At 41.4% G+C, this 21,873-nt stretch overlaps 1 long non-coding RNA gene across 2 annotated transcripts; it reads left to right on the top strand.

The window, feature by feature from the left end:
- The first annotated feature begins 959 nt into the window (after positions 1-959).
- LOC121841703 lies at positions 960-16,372 on the top strand. Of its 2 annotated transcripts, none has more exons than XR_006080742.1 (10): positions 960-1,135; positions 4,399-4,592; positions 7,806-7,943; positions 9,078-9,169; positions 12,895-13,036; positions 13,890-14,036; positions 14,391-14,446; positions 15,660-15,797; positions 15,886-15,968; positions 16,075-16,372. It is a non-coding gene; the product is annotated as an uncharacterized LOC121841703 (long non-coding RNA). The 2 variants fall into 2 exon arrangements; XR_006080743.1 differs by having other exon boundaries at positions 9,036-9,169.
- Positions 16,373-21,873: the final 5,501 nt, after the last annotated feature.

Below are 21,873 nucleotides of genomic sequence, written 5' to 3'. Positions count from 1 at the left end.
TTTTACCCTCCAAGCCATCAGACTGCTGAACAGCTTTTACCCTCCAAGCCATTAGACTGCTGAACAGCTTCTACCCTCCAAGCCATTAGAATGCTGAACAGCTTCTACCCTCCAAGCCATTAGAATGCTGAACAGCTTCTGTATACATAATACTTATGTCATGCAATAAAATGCAAAAATAATTACTGAAAAATAATACAATGTGATTTTCTGGATTTTTGTTTTAGATTCCGTCTCTCACAGTTGAAGTGTACCTATGATAAATATTACAGACCTCTACATGCTTTGTAAGTAGGAAAACCTGCAAAATCGGCAGTGTATCAAATACTTGTTCACCCCACTGTACATACACATTTCTTCACACTCTTCACATACACTGCTACTATTCTCTGTTTATGATCTATGCATAGTCACTTTACCCCTACCTACTTGTACATACTACCCTAATTACTTCGACTACCCTTGTTGCACATTGACTCGGTACCAGTACCCCTTGTATATCGCCTTGTTATTGTTATTTTATTGTCTTACAATTTTTCCTTTAGTTTATCTACCACATTTTTCTCAGTTATTTTTACTCTGCATTGTTGGGGCTTGTAAGTGTTACGGTAACCTGTTGGGTTCAACGCATGTGACAAATACAATTTGATTTGATTATGACTGATGATTTTCATTCTCCCCAGTAGGTCACATTCTAAAGTGGGTTTGTTTTATTTGTGGGTGTGTTGTGTTTATCAAAGATGTCTTCTATGAAAGGCTTGTCCTCATTCCAAGGCTTTTTCCTCATTCCTCATACAAAACAATCACGTATGTTTCCTCATGCGTGGTTCTAAGGAAATTATGATCGTGTGTGTGTGTGTGTGTGTGTGTGTGTGTGTGTGTGTGTGTGTGTGTGTGTGTGTGTGTGTGTGTGCTCGCACATTTAATGTGCGTATGTGCCTCTACTGTACTCTGTACTGTGTATTAAAGCAGAGTCGGCACTCAGAGTGGCACAGACAGAGAGACAGACACCATGTCTCCATCCCAGTCCACACTACTACTACTGCTGCTGGTCTCCAGCTCCTGGGCCTCCCACTTCTACGGAGGCACCATGACCTTCGACCCCAGAGGGAGCAACCCAAACGGAACCTACAGGGTAAGACCGCACTGATGGGACTTCTTCTTTTAAAGTCTGAATATTATTGTTCACTTACCAATTTTGTCAGTAAACTACCAGAATTTTGGTAAAAGGATTTTCGGGAGTTTTTATAACATGTATAAAGATGTAAAAATAATTAAAGATTATATTTTTAATATGAATAATGGAAACCTAAATATTATTATATTTACGTTTCCATTATTCATATTAAAAATATAATACCGTTGGTGTTAATTGAGGGTTTCAGCACGAAATATCCTTTCGCCTCTATTTGTTATTATTTATTTATTTACGTCAATATATCTTTGTTGTAAACGTTTTTGGGGCTGAACTGGTGGCAGTTGTGAAAAGTCGATAGTTGGATGAGTTTGCAGAATTAGTTGGAATTGACGTCACTGTTGATTAGATGCTTTTTTCATTAATGAGGCTATTTTCTCCTGAACCACTTGGTCTATCTAGTAGAAACAAATGGACAACATAGACACAGATATGATGAAGAAAAATGACAAGTATAAATGACCAAAGGTTCTATAGATTTCCTAAATGACCTGTTATCCTCTAAAAGTCAAAGCCGTTGGGCCATGTTTTTAAGATGGATCATTTAGTTTTTTTTATTTGGAATTTTAGGACCCCTTTAGGACCCCTGTTGATACCTAAACGGGTCCTAAAATTCCAAATCAAATAGCTAAATGATCCATGGTTTTATTTATTTAATTTATTTATTTCACCTTTATTTAACCAGGTAGGCAAGTTGAGAACAAGTTCTCATTTACAATTGCGACCTGGCCAAGATAAAGCAAAGCAGTTCGACACATACAACGACACAGAGTTACACATGGAGTAAAACAAACATACAGTCAATAATACAGTATAAACAAGTCTATATACGATGTGAGCAAATGAGGTGAGATAAGGGAGGTAAAGGCAAAAAAAGGCCATGGTAGCAAAGTAAATACAATATAGCAAGTAAAACACTGGAATGGTAGATTTGCAATGGAAGAATGTGCAGAGTAGAAATAAAAATAATGGGGTGCAAAGGAGCAAAATAAATAAATTCATTAAATAGAGTAGGGAAAGAGGTAGTTGTTTGGGCTAAATTATAGGTGGGCTATGTACAGGTGCAGTAATCTGTGAGCTGCTCTGACAGTTGGTGCTTAAAGCTAGTGAGGGAGATAAGTGTTTCCAGTTTCAGAGATTTTTGTAGTTCGTTCCAGTCATTGGCAGCAGAGAACTGGAAGGAGAGGCGGCCAAAGAAAGAATTGGTTTTGGGGGTGACTAGAGAGATATACCTGCTGGAGCGTGTGTTACAGGTGGGAGATGCTATGGTGACCAGCGAGCTGAGATAAGGGGGGACTTTACCTAGCAGGGTCTTGTAGATGACATGGAGCCAGTGGGTTTGGCGACGAGTATGAAGCGAGGGCCAGCCAACGAGAGCATACAGGTCGCAATGGTGGGTAGTATATGGGGCTTTGGTGACAAAACGGATGGCACTGTGATAGACTGCATCCAATTTGTTGAGTAGAGTGTTGGAGGCTATTTTGTAAATGACATCGCCAAAGTCGAGGATTGGTAGGATGGTCAGTTTTTATGTTTGGCAGCATGAGTGAAGGATGCTTTGTTGTGAAATAGGAAGCCAATTCTAGATTTAACTTTGGATTGGAGATGTTTGCTATGGGTCTGGAAGGAGAGTTTACAGTCTAACCAGACACCTAACTATTTGTAGTTGTCCACGTATTCTAAGTCAGAGCCGTCCAGAGTAGTGATGTTGGACAGGCGAGCAGGTGCAGGTAGCGATTGGTTGAAGAGCATGCATTTAGTTTTACTTGTATTTAAGAGCAATTGGAGGCCACGGAAGGAGAGTTGTATGGCATTGAAGCTTGCCTGGAGGGTTGTTAACACAGTGTCCAAAGAAGGGCCAGAAGTATACAGAATGGTGTCGTCTGCATAGAGGTGGATCAGAGACTCACCAGCAGCAAGAGCGACCTCATTGATGTATACAGAGAAGAGAGTCGGTCCAAGAATTGAACCCTGTGGCACCCCCATAGAGACTGCCAGAGGTCCGGACAGCAGACCCTCCGATTTGACACACTGAACTCTATCAGAGAAGTAGTTGGTGAACCAGGCGAGGCAATCATTTGAGAAACCAAGGCTGTCGAGTCTGCCGATGAGGATGTGGTGATTGACAGAGTCGAAAGCCTTGGCCAGATCAATGAATACGGCTGCACAGTAATGTTTCTTATCGATGGCGGTTAAGATATCGTTTAGGACCTTGAGCGTGGCTGAGGTGCACCATTGACCAGCTCTGAAACCAGATTGCATAGCAGAGAAGGTATGGTGAGATTCGAAATGGTCGGTAATCTGTTTGTTGACTTGGCTTTCGAAGTCCTTAGAAAGGCATGGTCAAGAGTGTCCCCCCCTTTGAAGAGGGGGATGACCGCAGCTGCTTTCCAATCTTTGGGAATCTCAGACGACACGAAAGAGAGGTTGAACAGGCTAGTAATAGGGCTGGCAACAATTTCTGCAGATAATTTTAGAAAGAAAGGGTCCAGATTGTCTAGCCCGGCTGATTTGTAGGGGTCCAGATTTTGGAGCTCTTTCAGAACATCAGCTGAATGAATTTGGGAGAAGGAGACCATCTTAAAAACATAGCCCAACGGACTTTCACTTTGAGAGAAAAAAAATACAGATATCTCTAGTTTAAACAGACGGATTTTGTTGGGGGATTATTTTATTATGTTACTTATTATGTGTCAGTAGACCTTAAGGATTAATAAGAAAAGTTTAGTAAATTACCAGGAGTTTTCAACCCTATTCTTACATCCAGACAATAGTCAAATAAAAATAAAATTTAAAAAAAGACATAAAATGGAATACATACGTCTTGATTAAATCTGGAGTCCTTAACGTTCGCTTTGCCATATTACAACAACAAAGAAGTTAGTGCAAACAACAAAACACTGTTTTTTCCCCCTTGGACAGCATTGTGTAATATATTGACGCTCCCTAACTAGCCGCGGCAATCGTCAATCCGAAGTCAAAACAACTTTGCCATGGTTGTACATCAGTCGGCTGAAGCTAAATGGCAAAACGACTTGGCAAACTCTTCCCACCTGCAAACACACAAAAGAGACCCCCCGAAACCAAATTAATTCAGTAATTTATTAATGAACCAAATCTAAAACGAGGTCATATCAGGAAGTGCAGTCGCCCTTGACATTTGTATTAAGTGGTGGTCTTTATAAAGTGGAGGTTCGTTGCAGGTGGACCTTCGCTATAAGACAGGATTTCACAGCTGCACCTTTACTGATACCTGGCTTTGTGTCAGTGGGGACTGTGGGACTCGGACTAGTCTAGCGGTTCAGACAGTGGACCAGGAGATGTCCGGAGACTGGTGTCAGACAGAGGGACGAATGACTAGACACGTCTCCAATAACACACACACTTTTGACCTTCGGTGAGTGATGGTTTGATCTGCATCCTATATCATCAGTTTATTACGGTGAAATGTTTTATAAGTTACTTAGATGCTGTATGTTCCATCCATTACTGATTGGGTTTCTGATCTGCAGATACAGTGTACAGCTAAGTTATTGTATCCTGGTAACCAAAGTAGTTATAGGTTATAGGTTATAGTAGTTAAACGGGGAGGCAGGGTAGCCTAGTGGTTAGGATGTTGGACTAGTAACTGGAAGGTTGCAAGTTCAAACCCCTGAGCTGACAAGGTTGTTCTACACCTGAAAAAGGCAGTTAACCCACTGTTCCTAGGCCGTCATTGAAAATAAGAATTTGTTCTTAATTATCTGACTTGCCTAGTTAAATAAAGGTATAAATAATAATATTACTTTTTTTAACCTTCAATTTAAATGATCTAAAATGAACAAATCAGATTTTCATTATCTCACATGTTGTAGCTTAGACCCTAACCATGTGTATGTGACAAATAAAATTGGATTTGATTTGGTGTACCGGCTGCATTGCAGTGGTCTGGAGGGATGGGTCCAGTCTAGGAATTCCATTTCTATGATTGAAATGACCCTTTATATAATTAGAAGGTTTTGTTATCTGCTTCAACAAACCTTTTTTTTTTATACTTATGTAGTGTATATATATATTTTTTAATATTAATAAATATATATATTAATACATATGTACAGTTGAAGTCAGAAGTTTACATACACCTTAGCCAAATACATTTGTTACACAGTTTTTCACAATTCCTGACATTAAATACTAGTAATAATTCCCTGTCTTAGGTCAGTTAGGATCACCACTTTTATTTTAAAAATGTGAAATGTCAGAATAATAGTAGAGAGAATTATTAATTTCAGCTTTTATTTTTTTCATCACATTCCAAGTGGGTCAGAAGTTTACATACACTCAATTAGTATTTGGTAGCATTGCCTTTAAATTGTTTAACTTGAGTCAAATGTTTCGGGTAGCCTTCCACAAGCTTCCCACAATACGTTGGGTAAATTTTGGCCCACTCCTCCTGACAGAGCTGGTGTAACAGAGTCAGGTTTGTAGGCCTCCTTGCTCGCACACGCTTTTTCAGTTCTGCCCACAAATTTTCTATAGAATTGAGGTCAGGGCTTTGTGATGGCCACTCCAATACCTTGACTTTGTTGTCCTTAAACCACTTTGCCACAACTTTGGAAGTACGCTTGGGGTCATTGTCCATTTGGAAGACCCATTTGCGACCAAGCTTTAACTTGTTTTTAAGCTTTAACTGAAGTCTTCAGATGTTGCTTCAATATATCCACATAATTGTCCTTCGTCATGATTGCCATCTATTTTGTGATGTGCACCAGTCCCTCCTGCAGCAAATCACCCCCACAACATGATGATGCCACCTCCGTGCTTCACGGTTGGGATGGTATTCTTCGGCTTGCAAGCATCCCCCTTTTTCCTCCAAACATAACGATGGTCATTATGGCCAAACAGTTCTATTTGTGTTTCATCAGACCAGAGGACATTTCTCCAAAAAGTATGATTTTTGTCCCCATGTGCAGTTGCAAACCGTAGTCTGGCTTTTTTATGGCGGTTTTGGTCTTCCTTGCTGAGCGGCCTTTCAGGTTATGTCGATATAGGACTTGTTTTACTGTGGATATAGATACTTTTGTACCTGTTTCCTCCAGCATCTTCACAAGGTCCTTTGCTGTTGTCTTGAGATTGATTTGCACTTTTCGCACCAAAGTACGTTCATCTCTAGGAGACAGAACGCGTCTCCTTCCTGAGCGGTATGACGGCTGCTTGGTCCAATGGTGTTTATACTTGCTTACTATTGCTTGTACAGATGAATGTGGTACCTCCAGGCGTTTGGAAATTGTTCTCAAGGATGAACCAGACTTGTGGAGGTCTACAATTTTTTTCTGAGGTCTTGGCTGATTTCTTTGGATTTTTCCATTCTCAGGCAAAGAGGCACTGAGTTTGAAGGTAGGCCTTGACATACATCCACAGGTACACGGCCAATTGAGTCAAATGATGTCAGTTAGCCTATCAGAAGCTTGTAAAGCCATGACATCATTTTCTGGAATTTTCCAAGCTGTTTAAAGGCACAGTCAACTTAGTGTATGTACATTTCTGACCCACTGGAATTGTGATTCAGTGAATTATAAGTGAAATAATCTGTCTGTAAACAATTGTTGGAAAAATGACTTGTGTCATGCACAAAGTAGATGTCCTAACCGACTTACCAAAACTATAGTTTGTTAACAAGACATTTGTGGCATGGTTGAAAAACGAGTTTTAATGACTCCAACCTAAGCGTATGTAAACTTCCCACTTCAACTGTATTGTTTTTGTGGTGTGGTTTTTATTAGGACTTGGACTTCCAATCACATCTGAACACTGTTTTTTCATCTGTATTTGAATAAAAACAGTGTTTAAATTGTTGAATAAAAACTTAAACACAAACTCACTCATAAAAACTGCAGCTCTTTGGAGGTACTCTTTGATAGTTTCTCTCTGGTCATGTTAAAAATGATCAAATCTCACGTAGCATCAAATTTTGTTGTGGATGCTGTAAATAAGTAAGGTGATATGAGCCATCCGATTTGGCCAGCGCAGTAGGCACACTCGATTTAGCCACAGATACTGCAAATGGATCCAACACGTTTGTAGAGTCACAAGCTTGATGTAGTCATTGAGTGCTAAGAATATGGGACTAAATACTAAACTTTTGACTACACTATAAGTGAATTTTGTCCAAATACTTATGACATCTTCAAATGGGGGACTAGATCTATAAAGTGCTTTCATTTCTAAAAGATAACTCAAATATGTATGAAAATACCCTCAAATGAAAGCTGACATTCTGTGCTGTTGCCTCATATGAAACGTTTGTTCTCCAATCCAAAATACTGGACTATATAGCCGTATTAAATGTTTAAGCTTCACTGTCCAAATACATACAGAGGGGGAGTGTATTGTCCAATTTCTGGTTATTGCATCCTGGTTACCAAAGTCGTTATAGGGCCAATGGGCAACATACATATCGTCCCATTTCTGGGCAAACAGTATTATTAAAAGAGTTGGAAAAAAACACATTGATGAATACACACAGTACTGTACATGATGAACAACTTACCACATACAGTAACAACAAGAGTGTTTAGGAGTGTTTGCTAACTCCGTCTGTCATTCCTCTCTGTCTCTTACATCATCACAGGATGAATGGGGGTTCCTGGATGTCCACCATTAATAATGTTGTTGGTTGGAGGCTGTTGACTCATGTGGATCTCGGGGTCAGGTCTGACACAGGGAAAGTCAACCGATCTCCACAGACCACCGTCATACCTCTGATGCGGTAAATACTACTATATACATACATGACTACATAACCATGAGGTAAATACTACTATATACATACAGGACTACATACCCATGAGGTAAATACTACTATATACATACAGGACTACATACCCATGAGGTAAATACTACTATATACATACAGGACTACATACCCATGTCATGTCTCTGTCTCCCCCTCTCTCTCTGTCTCCCCCTTTCTCTGTCTCCCCCTCTCTCTCTCTGTCTCCCCCTTTCTCTGTCTCCCCCTCTCTCTCTGTCTCCCCCTCTCTCTCTGTCTCCCCCCTTTCTCTGTCTCCCCCTCTCTCTCTGTCTCCCCCTCTCTCTCTGTCTCCCCCTCTCTCTCTGTCTCCCCCCTTCTCTGTCTCCCCCTCTCTCTCTGTCTCCCCCCTTTCTCTGTCTCCCCCTCTCTCTCTCTGTCTCCCCCTCTTTCTCTGTCTCCCCCTCTCTCTCTGTGTCTCCCCCTCTTTCTCTGTCTCCCCCTCTCTCTCCCTCTGTCTCCCCCCTCTCTCTCTCTGTCTCCCCATCTCTCTCTGTCTCCCCCTCTCTCTCTCTGTCTCCCCCTCTTTCTCTGTCTCCCCCTCTCTCTCTATCTGTCTCCCCCTCTCTTTCTCTGTCTCCCCCTCTTTCTCTGTCTACCCCCCTCTCTCTCTGTCTCCCCCCTCTCTCTCTGTCTCCCCCTCTCTCGCCCTTTCTTTCACTCTCTCCTCTCACACCCCCTTCTCTCTGTCTCTCTCTCTGTCTCCCCCTCTCTCTCTATCTCCCCTCTCTCTCTCTCCCACCCCCGCTCTGCCCTCTCACACCCCCTCTACCTCTGTCCCCCGTTCTCTTTCTCTCTCTCTCTCTCTCTCTCTCTCTCTCTCTCTCTCTCCTTTCCCAACCACCCCTCCCCCTCTCTCTCTCTCCCACCCCCGCTCTGCCCTCTCACACCCCCTCTACCTCTGTCCCCCTTCTCTTTCTCTCTCTCTCTCTCTCTCTCTCTCTCTCTCTCTCTCTCTCACTCTCCCTCCCCCTCTTTCCTCCCTCCCTCTCTCTCTCTCCCTTCCCAACCACCCCTCCCCCCCTCTCTCTCTCTCTCTCTGTGTCCCAGTCAATTGTCGAAGAGATTTCAACATGTTGTCCTTTGACCCAGATGGGGATGAGGTCTGATGCAGATATGCAGTACCAACAGATGAGTGTGTCACATCTAGTAACCTTGCCGGTGTTAACTTCACTCTGCGATGGGTTAGTATCCACATGACAGCAAAACAGATAGACAATGATGATGATAGTAAGTGAAAAGGAAATAACCAGTTAAGAATTGTATTTGGTATATTTGGAGTTGATACGTCATTGTTGATTGTTGCGTGACAATAACGTGATTGCTATAAGTTTCCAGGTTGAGCGTTCCAAGTTAGTGTATCAGTGAACACTGCCACCTAGTGGAGAGGAATAGCTAGTGGAATAAGACAGGACCTGTGGGAAGAGAAGTACAACTTTTGTTGTTTTGTCTGTCTGGCTAGCTGTCGGCTGTGCGCTCAGCATGGGGATGTTTTTGTGAACCTCGCTAAAGAAAAGGAAAGTTATTTATCTGAAATGACACTGCGTAAAGGGGCGGTACGCAGTTCTAACAATAGCAAAGTCGTGACACCCGCCACTGTTTCGGTAAACAGCTGAAGGATAGGGGTCGGAGAAATGTAGCCACTCTAACAGTCATAGACAGAGCTTCGGATGCAAGGACTCCATGATACCAAACGTATAGTTCACATTTATGTTTTTACAAACAATAGAGTAAAACAAGTTTATATTACTGGTTCTGATGGGGTACGACAGTTGAACTGAGGCAAGTTTATATTACTGGTTCTGATGGGGTACGACAGTTGAACTGAGGCAAGTTTATATTACTGGTTCTGATGGGGTACGACAGTTGAACTGAGGCAAGTTTATATTACTGGTTCTGATGGGGTACGACAGTTGAACTGAGGCAAGTTTATATTACTGGTTCTGATGGGGTACGACAGTTGAACTGAGGCAAGTTTATATTACTGGTTCTGATGGGGTACGACAGTTGAACTGAGGCATTGAGGCCTCATTGAGGCCTCATTGAGGCCTTAAAGCCCCCGAGGCATTTATAAGTTATATACTTCAAGAATCAATTGGTTTATATATTGTTTTAAAATGTATGTAAGAATTGTGTATTGCCCCTTTAATCTAGTCTCCTTTAGGACTGCACCTTATTGCCCCTTTCATCTAGTCTCCTTTAGGACTGCACCTGGTGTATTGCCCCTTTAATCTAGTCTCCTTTAGGACTGCACCTTGTGTATTGCCCCTTTAATCTAGTCTCCTTTAGGACTGCACCTTATTGCCCCTTTAATCTAGTCTCCTTTAGGACTGCACCTTATTGCCCCTTTAATCTAGTCTCCTTTAGGACTGCACCTGGTGTATTGCCCCTTTAATCTAGTCTCCTTTAGGACTGCACCTTATTGCCCCTTTAATCTAGTCTCCTTTAGGACTGCACCTGGTGTATTGCCCCTTTAATCTAGTCTCCTTTAGGACTGCACCTTATTGCCCCTTTAATCTAGTCTCCTTTAGGACTGCACCTTATTGCCCCTTTAATCTAGTCTCCTTTAGGACTGCACCTTGTGTATTGCCCCTTTAATCTAGTCTCCTTTAGGACTGCACCTTATTGCCCCTTTAATCTAGTCTCCTTTAGGACTGCACCTTGTGTATTGCCCCTTTAATCTAGTCTCCTTTAGGACTGCACCTTATTGCCCCTTTAATCTAGTCTCCTTTAGGACTGCACCTGGTGTATTGCCCCTTTAATCTAGTCTCCTTTAGGACTGCACCTTATTGCCCCTTTAATCTAGTCTCCTTTAGGACTGCACCTTGTGTATTGCCCCTTTAATCTAGTCTCCTTTAGGACTGCACCTGGTGTATTGCCCCTTTAATCTAGTCTCCTTTAGGACTGCACCTTATTGCCCCTTTAATCTAGTCTCCTTTAGGACTGCACCTTATTGCCCCTTTAATCTAGTCTCCTTTAGGACTGCACCTCATTGCCCCTTTAATCTAGTCTCCTTTAGGACTGCACCTGGTGTATTGCCCCTTTAATCTAGTCTCCTTTAGGACTGCACCTTATTGCCCCTTTAATCTAGTCTCCTTTAGGACTGCACCTTATTGCCCCTTTAATCTAGTCTCCTTTAGGACTGCACCTGGTGTATTGCCCCTTTAATCTAGTCTCCTTTAGGACTGCACCTTGTGTATTGCCCCTTTAATCTAGTCTGCTTTAGGACTGCACCTTGTGAATGGCCCCTTTAATCTAGTCTCCTTTAGGACTGCACCTTATTGCCCCTTTAATCTAGTCTCCTTTAGGACTGCACCTTGTGTATTGCCCCTTTAATCTAGTCTCCTTTAGGACTGCACCTTGTCGTTTTGGAGCAACACGAATACAACTGGAACATACGCAGTTCAGATGATGATGGAGGACTTCCTTACTCAGTCCATCTCTCTCTCCTATCCGAATGGATCTCGATCTAACAGGACCTCTGGCCATACACTCAGCAAACTGCCTGTTCAGTTTGCAATGACAGGTGAAGAAAGAAAGATCGGAAAGGCTCCGTTTACACAGGCAGCCCAGGTGTTTTGACCAATCAGATCAGCTCTGATATATATCTGATGTGATAAGATCTGATGTGATTGTTCAAAAGGCCAATTAGTGAATTGGATGGTCATTGCATTTCATGCAGAGTAGCCAATCCTGTAGCCTGACATGTAGTCAGTCATATAGCCTGGCATGTAGTCAGTCATATAGCCTGGCATGTAGCCAATCCTGTAGCCTGACATGTAGCCTGACATGTAGCCAATCCTGTAGCATAGTGGTGTGGTTCTGGGACTGATTTATTCTGAAAAACATTAGTAAGTAGTCATGTAGCCTGACATGTAGCCTGACATGTAGCAAGTCATGTAGCCTGACGTGTAACCTGACATGTAGCCTGACATGTAGTCTGACATGTAGCCTGACGTGTAACCTGACATGTAGCCTGACATGTAGCCTGACATGTAGCCTGACATGTAGCCTGACATGTAGCCAATCCTGTTGCATAGTGGTGTGGTTCTGGGACTGATTTATTATGAAAAACATTAGTAACTAGTCATGTAGCCTGACATGTAGCCTGACATGTAGCCAGTCATGTAGCCTGACGTGTAACCTGACATGTTGCCTGACATGTAGCCTGACATGTAGCCTGACGTGTAACCTGACATGTAGCCTGATATGTAGCCTGACATGTAGCCTGACATGTAGCCAATCCTGTAGCATAGTGGTGTGGTTCTGGGACTGATTTATTCTGAAAAACATTGGTAACTAGTCATGTAGCCTGACATGTAGCCTGACATGTAGCCTGACATGTAGCCTGACATGTAGCCTGACATGTAGCCTAACATGTAGCCTGACATGTAGCCTGACATGTAGCCTGATATGTAGTCAGTCATGTAGCCTGACATGTAGCCAGTCATATAGCCTGACATGTAGCCTGACATGTAGCCTGACATGTCATGTAGCCTGACATGTAGCCTGTCATGTAGCCTGACAGGTAGCCTGACATGTAGTCAGACATGTAGTCAGACATATAGCCAGTCATGTAGCCAGACATGTAGCCAGTCATGTAGCCTGACATGTAGCCTGATATGTAGCCTGACATGTAGCCTGACATGTAGCCTGTCATATAGCCTGACAGGTAGCCTGACATGTAGTCAGACATATAGCCAGTCATGTAGCCAGACATGTAGCCAGTCATGTAGCCTGACATGTAGCCAGTCATGTAGCCAGACATGTAGCCAGTCATATAGCCATTCATGTAGCCTGACATGTACCAATCTGGTTAGCCGATATTCCACTCCTTGTACATGTCATTGTGGAATGTTGGTTAAAGAGACTGGTACCATGTGTTGTATCTCATTGGCTTGTCTTCCAGTCGACCCCGTGGCGCCGTCCTGTACGGAGGGGGTGTACCTACCCATGTTCCAGTCTCCGACGCCAGCCCAGGGTGCACTGCTCTACGCCTCCGCAGACCATCCCCTGGAGATCAGTGTCAGAGCACAGGCTACCCACTCCACGTAAGAGAAAAGCAATGCGAAACATTGCACCCGACCTGGGCTATTAGCTATTAGCTATTAGCCTAAATCACTGCTGTCAAACTCACTTCCTGGAGTGCCAGGTGTGTGTATCTCCAAGTATTTGCTCCTCCTTGTATTTGATTGATATATTTAGGTCATTGCTTATTAGGACCTCCACCTCACCTGGTTTTCTAGGTCTTAATTGGACACAAATTGAAATGAAGTAACAGAAACCAGCTGACACGTGACCCTCCGGGATCTGAGTTTGACACCCCTGGACTGATGCATCATGACAGTCAGCGAAGCACTTTGTAAAACGATTTGTCTCCACTGGGTGGAAAAACTGACTGTGTATCTCAACCTTAGAGACCATGATGATGTTAGTTTACACTACAGAATACTCAGACATGTGCAAAACTGATCTGTTTCCTGTTTCCTGTTCTGGCACGTACAGTAAATGACTAATTACATTCATGTGGGTAATTAATCGGCTTTATTCATTACTTGTTGTACCTACAATGTTCAGTACATTCCACTGGGCAACATTTTCATAGTGCAACGTGATTGTGCAAACCGTTAAAAAAAAATAACCATAAAACTTTTGTCATATTCTGTCAACGTGATTTATTTCAAAACTTGTCAGTTAAAAAGAATGGACTATTCGTGTATTGCTCAATTGACCTAACTCTAGTTAAAATATTGACTCCTTATAACGCACATTGTTGAAGAAAAGTTTCATATTAAATCACACTGACAGATGATAATACTGTTTATGGTCATTTTTATACTTTGCACATTGTCTTTTGCACTATGAAAATGTGTCCCATTGTCTTTTCGTCTCCCCGTGCGTAAGGGTTTCAGAGCTGTTGATGAGTGGACCTGGCAACATCAGAGAGAACACCACTAGCCCATGAGAGTACCTTCTAAGATGGACGCCTACTGATGATGAGGAGGGAGGGTACTATCCTGTGTGCTTCATTGCTCAGGGAGTGCTCGGCAGGTCAGCCTGCAGCTAGTTAAACTTGAAACTTAGATCACAACAGAATGTGTTCTCAAAGACATACCTGATTAAATAAAGGCTAAATTAAAAACTACAAAATCTTAAACATGAAACTTGTTTTAAACCAGACATTTCTGTAGTCTACTATTAAGCCTATTGGATATGAATACCTTTAGTTGATTGGGTAATATGATTGGAGAGCTGCAGCAGCAGACAGTAACACGTTATCACTGTCTTTAAACCGCTACGTTGGTTTTAACGGTGTGGGCTTTGTTTTTATTTTGTAACTCTTTATGGCTGTGTAAACAAAGATCTGTACAGCGCCACAGTTGTTCTCACTTCTGTCGATCTCAGTTCCAGGTATCACTCCGAGCTGCGCTGTGTGATCGTCAGTGTTAACTCAAGTGATGGTAAAGTATAAATACACCACGTTCTCCGGAGATCATTCAGCCCCTTTCTGGTGTTCTGGTAGTTTCACTGCTACAGAGCGATGCTAGTTGATAAGCATGTTAGAGAGGCAAAACTCCCAATCAACCAATCAATCAACCACTCAACCAATCAATCAACCACTCAACCAATCAATCAACCAATCAATCACTCAACCAATCAATCAACCACTCAACCAATCAATCAACCAATCAATCAACCAATCAACCAATCAATCAACCAATCAATCAATCAACCAATAACTCAACCAACCAATCAATCACTCAACCAATCAACCAATCAATCAACCAATCATCAATCAACCAACCAATCAACCAATCAATTCATCAACCAATCAATCAATCAACCAACCAACCAATCAACCAATCAATCAATCAACCACTCAACCAACCACTCAACCAATCAACCAATCAATCAATCAACCAATCAATCAATCAATCAATCAACCAATCAATCAATCAACCACTCAATCAGCCAATCAATCAATGAATCAACCAATCAATGAATTAACCACTCAATCAACCAATCAACCAACCAATCATCAATCAACCAACCAATCAACCAATCAATTCATCAACCAATCAATCAATCAACCAATCAACCAATCAATGAATCAACCACTCAATCAATCAACTGCTCAACCAATCAATCAACCACTCAACCAATCAATCAACCACTCAACCAATCAATCAACCAATCAGTCACTCAACCAATCAATCAACCACTCAACCAATCAATCAACCAATCAACCAATCAATCAATCAACCAATCAATCAATCAACCAATCAATCAATCAACCAATCACTCAACCAACCAATCAATCACTCAACCAATCAACCAACCAATCAACCAATCATCAATCAACCAAACAATCAACCAATCAATTCATCAACCAATCAATCAATCAACCAACCAACCAATCAATCAACCACTCAACCAACCACTCAACCAATCAACCAATCAATCAACCAATCAATCAATCAACCAATCAATCAACCACTCAATCAGCCAATCAATCAATCAACCACTCAACCAATCAATCAACCACTCAACCAACCAATCAATCAACCACTCAACCAATCAACCAATCACTCAACCATTCAACCACTCAACCAACCAATCAATCAATCAATCAATCAACCAACCAATCTCTGTTTGTGTGTCTTTGTGCTACAGCCATTACAACCACACCGGTTCCAACTACCTTTCCAACTACCACCCAACCAACTAGTGACTTCACAACATTCAGTACAAACCCAACCCCCGATCTCACAACCAACAATGTGGATAACACAACAATGAGAAATGGGCCGAGTAAGTACGGTGTTAATTTTTGTTCAAACTTTTTTTATTTATTATTTTTGTGTGTGTGTGTTTATAACAGCCCATTGTGTATCCACAGGATACACTTTTGGACTGAGGATGAAACTCTCCTCTCTGACATCATTAACAGATGATGACATCAGAGGAACGGTCTTACAGAAGGTCTTTCAGATCAGACAGGTTCATCCTACTCAACTAGCATCAGATTTCACCTCAGCTCTACCTGATAATCACGTCTACCACTGTGTCTGTCTGTTCGTGTTTCCAGCTCCGTGAGGAACTGATCAGACGAGGGCAGTCAAGGGACGTCACACTACGCCTGAGAGCCAGTAAAGAGATCAGCCCCTGAGGGAGTTTCTTGCACTCACTGATTCTGCAGACAGTGGTTCTTCTTCTTCTGAAAAACAAGAGTTTACTTGACTGTACATGGTTGATGCATGTGCCACAGTGGAGGCTAATGAGGGGAGGACGGCTCATAATAATGTCTGGAATGGAGTGTAATGTCTGGAATGGAGTGTAATGTCTGGAATGGAGTGTAATGTCTGGAATGGAGTGTCATGTCTGGAATGGAGTGTAATGTCTGGAATGGAGTGTAATGTCTGGAATGGAGTGTAATGTCTGGAATGGAGTGTAATGTCTGGAATGGAGTGTAATGCCTGGAATGGAGTGTAATGTCTGGAAAGGACTGGAATGCCTGGAATGGAGTGTAATGACTGGAATGGAGTGTAATGTCTGGAATGGAGTGTAAAATGGAGTGTAATGTCTGGAATGGAGTGTAATGTCTGGAATGGAGTATAATGTCTGGAATGGAGTGTAATGTCTGGAATGGAGTGTAATGTCTGGAATGGAGTGTAAAATGGAGTGTAATGTCTGGAAAGGAGTGTAATGTCTGGAATGGAGTGTAATGTCTGGAATGGAGTGTAATGTCTGGAATGGAGTGTAAAATGGAGTGTAATGTCTGGAATGGAGTGTAATGTCTGGAAAGGAGTGTAATGTCTGAAATGGAGTGTAATGTCTGGAATGGAGTGTAATGTCTGGAATGGAGTGTAATGTCTGAAATGGAGTGTAATGTCTAAAATGGAGTGTAATGTCTGGAATGGAGTGTAATGTCTGGAATGGAGTGTAAAATGGAGTGTAATGTCTGGAATGGAGTGTAATGTCTGGAATGGAGTGTAAAATGGAGTGTAATGTCTGGAATGGAGTGTAATGTCTGGAATGGAGTGTAAAATGGAGTGTAATGTCTGGAATGGAGTGTAATGTCTGGAAAGGAGTGTAATGTCTGAAATGGAGTGTAATGTCTGGAATGGAGTGTAATGTCTGGAATGGAGTGTAATGTCTGGAATGGAGTGTAATGTCTGGAATGGAGTGTAATGTCTGGAATGGAGTGTAAAATGGAGTGTAATGTCTGGAATGGAGTGTAATGGCTGGAATGGAGTGTAATGTCTGGAATGGAGTGTAATGTCTGGAATGGAGTGTAAAATGGAGTGTAATGTTTGGATTGGAGTGTAAAATGGAGTGTAATGTCTGGAATGGAGTGTAATGTCTGGAATGGAGTGTAATGTCTGGAATGGAGTGTAATGTCTGGAATGGAGTGTAATGTCTGGAATGGAGTATAATGTCTGGAATGGAGTGTAATGTCTGGAATGGAGTGTAATGTCTGGAATGGAGTGTAATGTCTGGAATGGAGTGTAATGTCTGGAATGGAGTGTAAAATGGAGTGTAATGTCTGGAATGGAGTATAATGTCTGGAATGGAGTGTAATGTCTGGAATGGAGTGTAAAATGGAGTGTAATGTCTGGAATGGAGTGTAATGTCTGGAATGGAGTGTAATGTCTGGAATGGAGTGTAAAATGGAGTGTAATGTCTGGAATGGAGTGTAATGTCTGGAATGGAGTGTGATGTCTGGAATGGAGTGTAAAATGGAGTGTAATGTCTGGAATGGAGTGTAATGTCTGGAAAGGAGTGTAATGTCTGAAATGGAGTGTAATGTCTGGAATGGAGTGTAATGTCTGGAATGGAGTGTAAAATGGAGTGTAATGTCTGGAATGGAGTATAATGTCTGGAATGGAGTGTAATGTCTGGAATGGAGTGTAATGTCTGGAATGGAGTGTAATGTCTGGAATGGAGTGTAATGTCTGGAATGGTGTGTAATGTCTGGAATGGAGTGTAAAATGGAGTGTAATGTCTGGAATGGAGTATAATGTCTGGAATGGAGTGTAATGTCTGGAATGGAGTGTAATGTCTGGAATGGAGTGTAAAATGGAGTATAATGTCTGGAATGGAGTATAATGTCTGGAATGGAGTGTAATGTCTGGAATGGAGTGTAATGTCTGGAATGGAGTGTAAAATGGAGTATAATGTCTGGAATGGAGTGTAATGTCTGGAATGGAGTATAATGTCTGGAATGGAGTATAATGTCTGGAATGGAGTGTAATGTCTGGAATGGAGTGTAATGTCTGGAATGGAGTGTAAAATGGAGTATAATGTCTGGAATGGAGTGTAATGTCTGGAATGGAGTGTAAAATGGAGTATAATGTCTGGAATGGAGTGTAATGTCTGGAATGGAGTGTAATGTCTGGAATGGAGTGTAATGTCTGGAATGGAGTGTAATGTCTGGAATGGAGTGTAATGTCTGGAATGGAGTGTAATGTCTGGAATGGAGTGTAATGTCTGGAATGGAGTGTAATGTCTGGAATGGAGTGTAATGTCTGGAATGGAGTGTAATGTCTGGAATGGAGTATAATGTCTGGAATGGAGTGTAATGTCTGGAATGGAGTGTAATGTCTGGAATGGAGTGTAATGTCTGGAATGGAGTATAATGTCTGGAATGGAGTGTAATGTCTGGAATGGAGTATAATGTCTGGAATGGAGTATAATGTCTGGAATGGAGTGTAATGTCTGGAATGGAGTGTAATGTCTGGAATGGAGTGTAATGTCTGGAATGGAGTGTAATGTCTGGAATGGAGTGTAATGTCTGGAATGGAGTGAATTAAATGGTATTGAACACATAAATATGTTTGATACTATTCCATTCACTCCATTTCGGCCATTATTATATGCCGTCCTCCCCTCAACAGCCTCCATTGATGTTACATACATGGTATGGTGTGAGATTTTAGTTCTGGGTTGTCAAGATTTGTTTGTTTTACCTACCTTAGTTGCATGCTCTGGCTGTAAGTCGCTCTTGATATCTGTTGAATGAATTTAGTTCAAATGTGTGTGTGTCTCTATAAGTATTGTTCTTCTCAGTATATATTTTGTTATGAATATGTTGCACTGAACAAAAATATAAAGGCAACATGTTTCCATACTCACAAAATGCTTGTTTTCTCACAAATTGGTTTTCTCCCTCATAAAGGTGGTGGAACTATGAGGGAATTAAGTCAAGGTCAGAGTACGACATATCTTTAGCCACACCTTTATTTATTTAAATTCCACCGCAAACGGATAGCGAGCGACTTTATTCTCATGCTTAAATTCAAGGTCAGAGTATATGTGGAGAGAAGAATGGAATGGAATGGAGTGGAGAATGGAGAATGGAATGGAATGGAGTGGAGAATGGAGAATGGAGAATGGAATGGAGTGTAAAATGCTTAAATTCAAGGTCAGAGTATATGTGGAGAGAAGAGTGCATCAACGGGAAGTACATTCCATTTACACCTAACTCGGGTCAGAATTCCAGGATACTACAAATAGTAAGTACTATAATATAATAGTACTATAATATAATAGTATTATAATAAAATATAGTACTATAATATAATAGTACTATGATATAATATAATAGTACTATAATATAATAGTATTATAATAAAATATAGTACTATAATATAATAGTACTATAATATAATAGTCCTATAATATAATAGTACTATGATATAACATAATAGTACTTTAATATAATAGTACTATAATATAATAGTACTATGATATAACATAATAGTACTATAATATAATAGTACTATAATATAATCGTACTATAATATAATAGTACTATAATATAATATAATAGTACTATAATATAATAGTACTATAATATAATAGTACTATAATATAATAGTACTATAATATAATATAATCGTACTATAATATAATAGTACTATAATATAATAGTACTATAATATAATAGTACTATAATATAATAGTACTATAATATTGTGTAGTATTTATGTGGGTTGTTCAGCTGTCTAAGCTGCTGCCTCTGGAGCATACTGTACACCACTAGGTTACAATCTGGCCCACTGCTACAACTCTGTAGATGGGGAGACAGGTGGCCTAGTGGTTAGCGTGTTGGACTGGAAGGTTGCAAGATCAAATCCTCCACCCTGACAAGGTTAAAAAAAATCTGTCGTTCTGCTCCTGAACAAGGCAGTGAACCCACTGTCCCTAGGCCGTCATATATAAATAAGAATTTGTTCTTAACTGACTTGCCTAGTAAAATAAAACAAATGTGCCCTCTGTCTCTATCCCACAACAACAACAACAAACTGGGATGCTTTCTTTGTTTGTTTACATAATGAATCCAATCAAATCAAACGTTATTTGTCACATGCTTGGTAAACAGTAGGTGTAGACTAACAGTGAAATGCTTATTTACGGGCCCTTCCCAACAATGCAGCATAAGCATGGTGTCAATAGCAAAAATTGTCTGATCTTTTGTTTAACCAATGAAAAGACAGATCTTCAAATTCTTTGCAGGTTTTATTTTTTATTTTCTTGATTCTTTTTTTCAACTTTCAACTCACACGGTCATATTTTACATCTTTGCAATAAAACATGAATACAATAGTTTTGCTTAGGATTTCATAGATCCAAAAATATTTGACCCTTTTTTTGGAGGGGGGGGGGGTACGTAAGTTGAACCTGTCGTTGTAGTATGTGTGTGAATATGTGTGTGTGTGTGAGAGAGAGAGAGATCGAGACGGCTTAACACACACACTAACAGTACATCTCACGCTTGACTTTCCTTCTATTCCCTTCTTCCCTCCCCCTCTCTCTCCTCCCTTCTCTCCCTCTCTCTCTACCCCTCTCTCTCTATCCCTATCTCTCTACCCCTCTCTCTCTATCCCTCTCCCTCTCTCCCCCTCTCTCTCTCCCTTCTCCTCTCCCTTCTCTCCCTCTCTCTCCTCCCTTTCTCCCTCTCTCTCTACCCCTCTCTCTTATCCCTCTCCTATCTCTCCCCTCTCTCTCCTCCCTTCTCTCCCTCTCTCTCTCTCTCCTCCCTTCTCTCCCTCTCTCCCCCTCTCTCTCCTCCCATTTCTCCCTCTCTCTCTCTCTCTCCCCCATCTCTCTCCTCCCTTCCCTCCCCCTCTCTCTCCTCCCTTCTCTCCCTCTCTCTCTACCCCTCTCTCTCTATCCCTATCTCTCTATCCCCTCTCTCTCTATCCCTCTCCCTCTCTCCCCCTCTCTCTCTCTCCCTTCTCTCCTCCCTTCTCTCCCTCTCTCTCTCTCTCCTCCCTTCTCTCCCTCTCTCTCCTCCCTTTTCTCCCTCTCTCTCTACCCCTCTCTCTCTATCCCTCTCCCTCTCTCCCCCTCTCTCCTCCTCCCTCTCTCTCTCCCTCTCTCTCTCTCTCTCTCCCTCCCTTCTCTCCCTCTCTCCCCCTCTCTCTCCTCCCTTTTCTCCCTCTCTCTCTCTCTCCCCATCTCTCTCCTCCCTTCTCTCCCTCTCGGCTACAGATTCAAGATATTGCTTACAGCTGTGAGGTTGTACAACTTAATTAATTAATTACACGTGATTTCATCGTCTTTAAATACAAACATCGATGCACAAACAATCCCACAGGATAAAAAAAAAAAATGGTCAGAAAAAGAAAAAAAAAACGGTCATGTGACAGGAAATAATCATCACGCTAATAAATAATGATATGTGATTGGTGGGAATACAAAAACAGAAATGTTTGACACTGAATCCATTTTTTTTGTTTCTTTTTTTCTTTAAATAATTGACAAATGTGAGTGAAGGTTTCCTTTTGACGTTTTCAATCTCATTCAGTTGATTTAAACTCCCTGTCCGGTCCGTATGTCTGTCAGTCGTAGCCTGAAACCAAGATTATATGTACACTGTTGA

This window comes from Oncorhynchus tshawytscha, linkage group LG33 (genome assembly GCF_018296145.1).
Source record: "Oncorhynchus tshawytscha isolate Ot180627B linkage group LG33, Otsh_v2.0, whole genome shotgun sequence".
NCBI classification, from domain to species: Eukaryota; Metazoa; Chordata; class Actinopteri; order Salmoniformes; family Salmonidae; genus Oncorhynchus; species Oncorhynchus tshawytscha.
The sequence above is the reverse complement of the archived record's forward strand: the minus strand, read 5'-3'. Positions and strand labels throughout refer to the sequence as shown.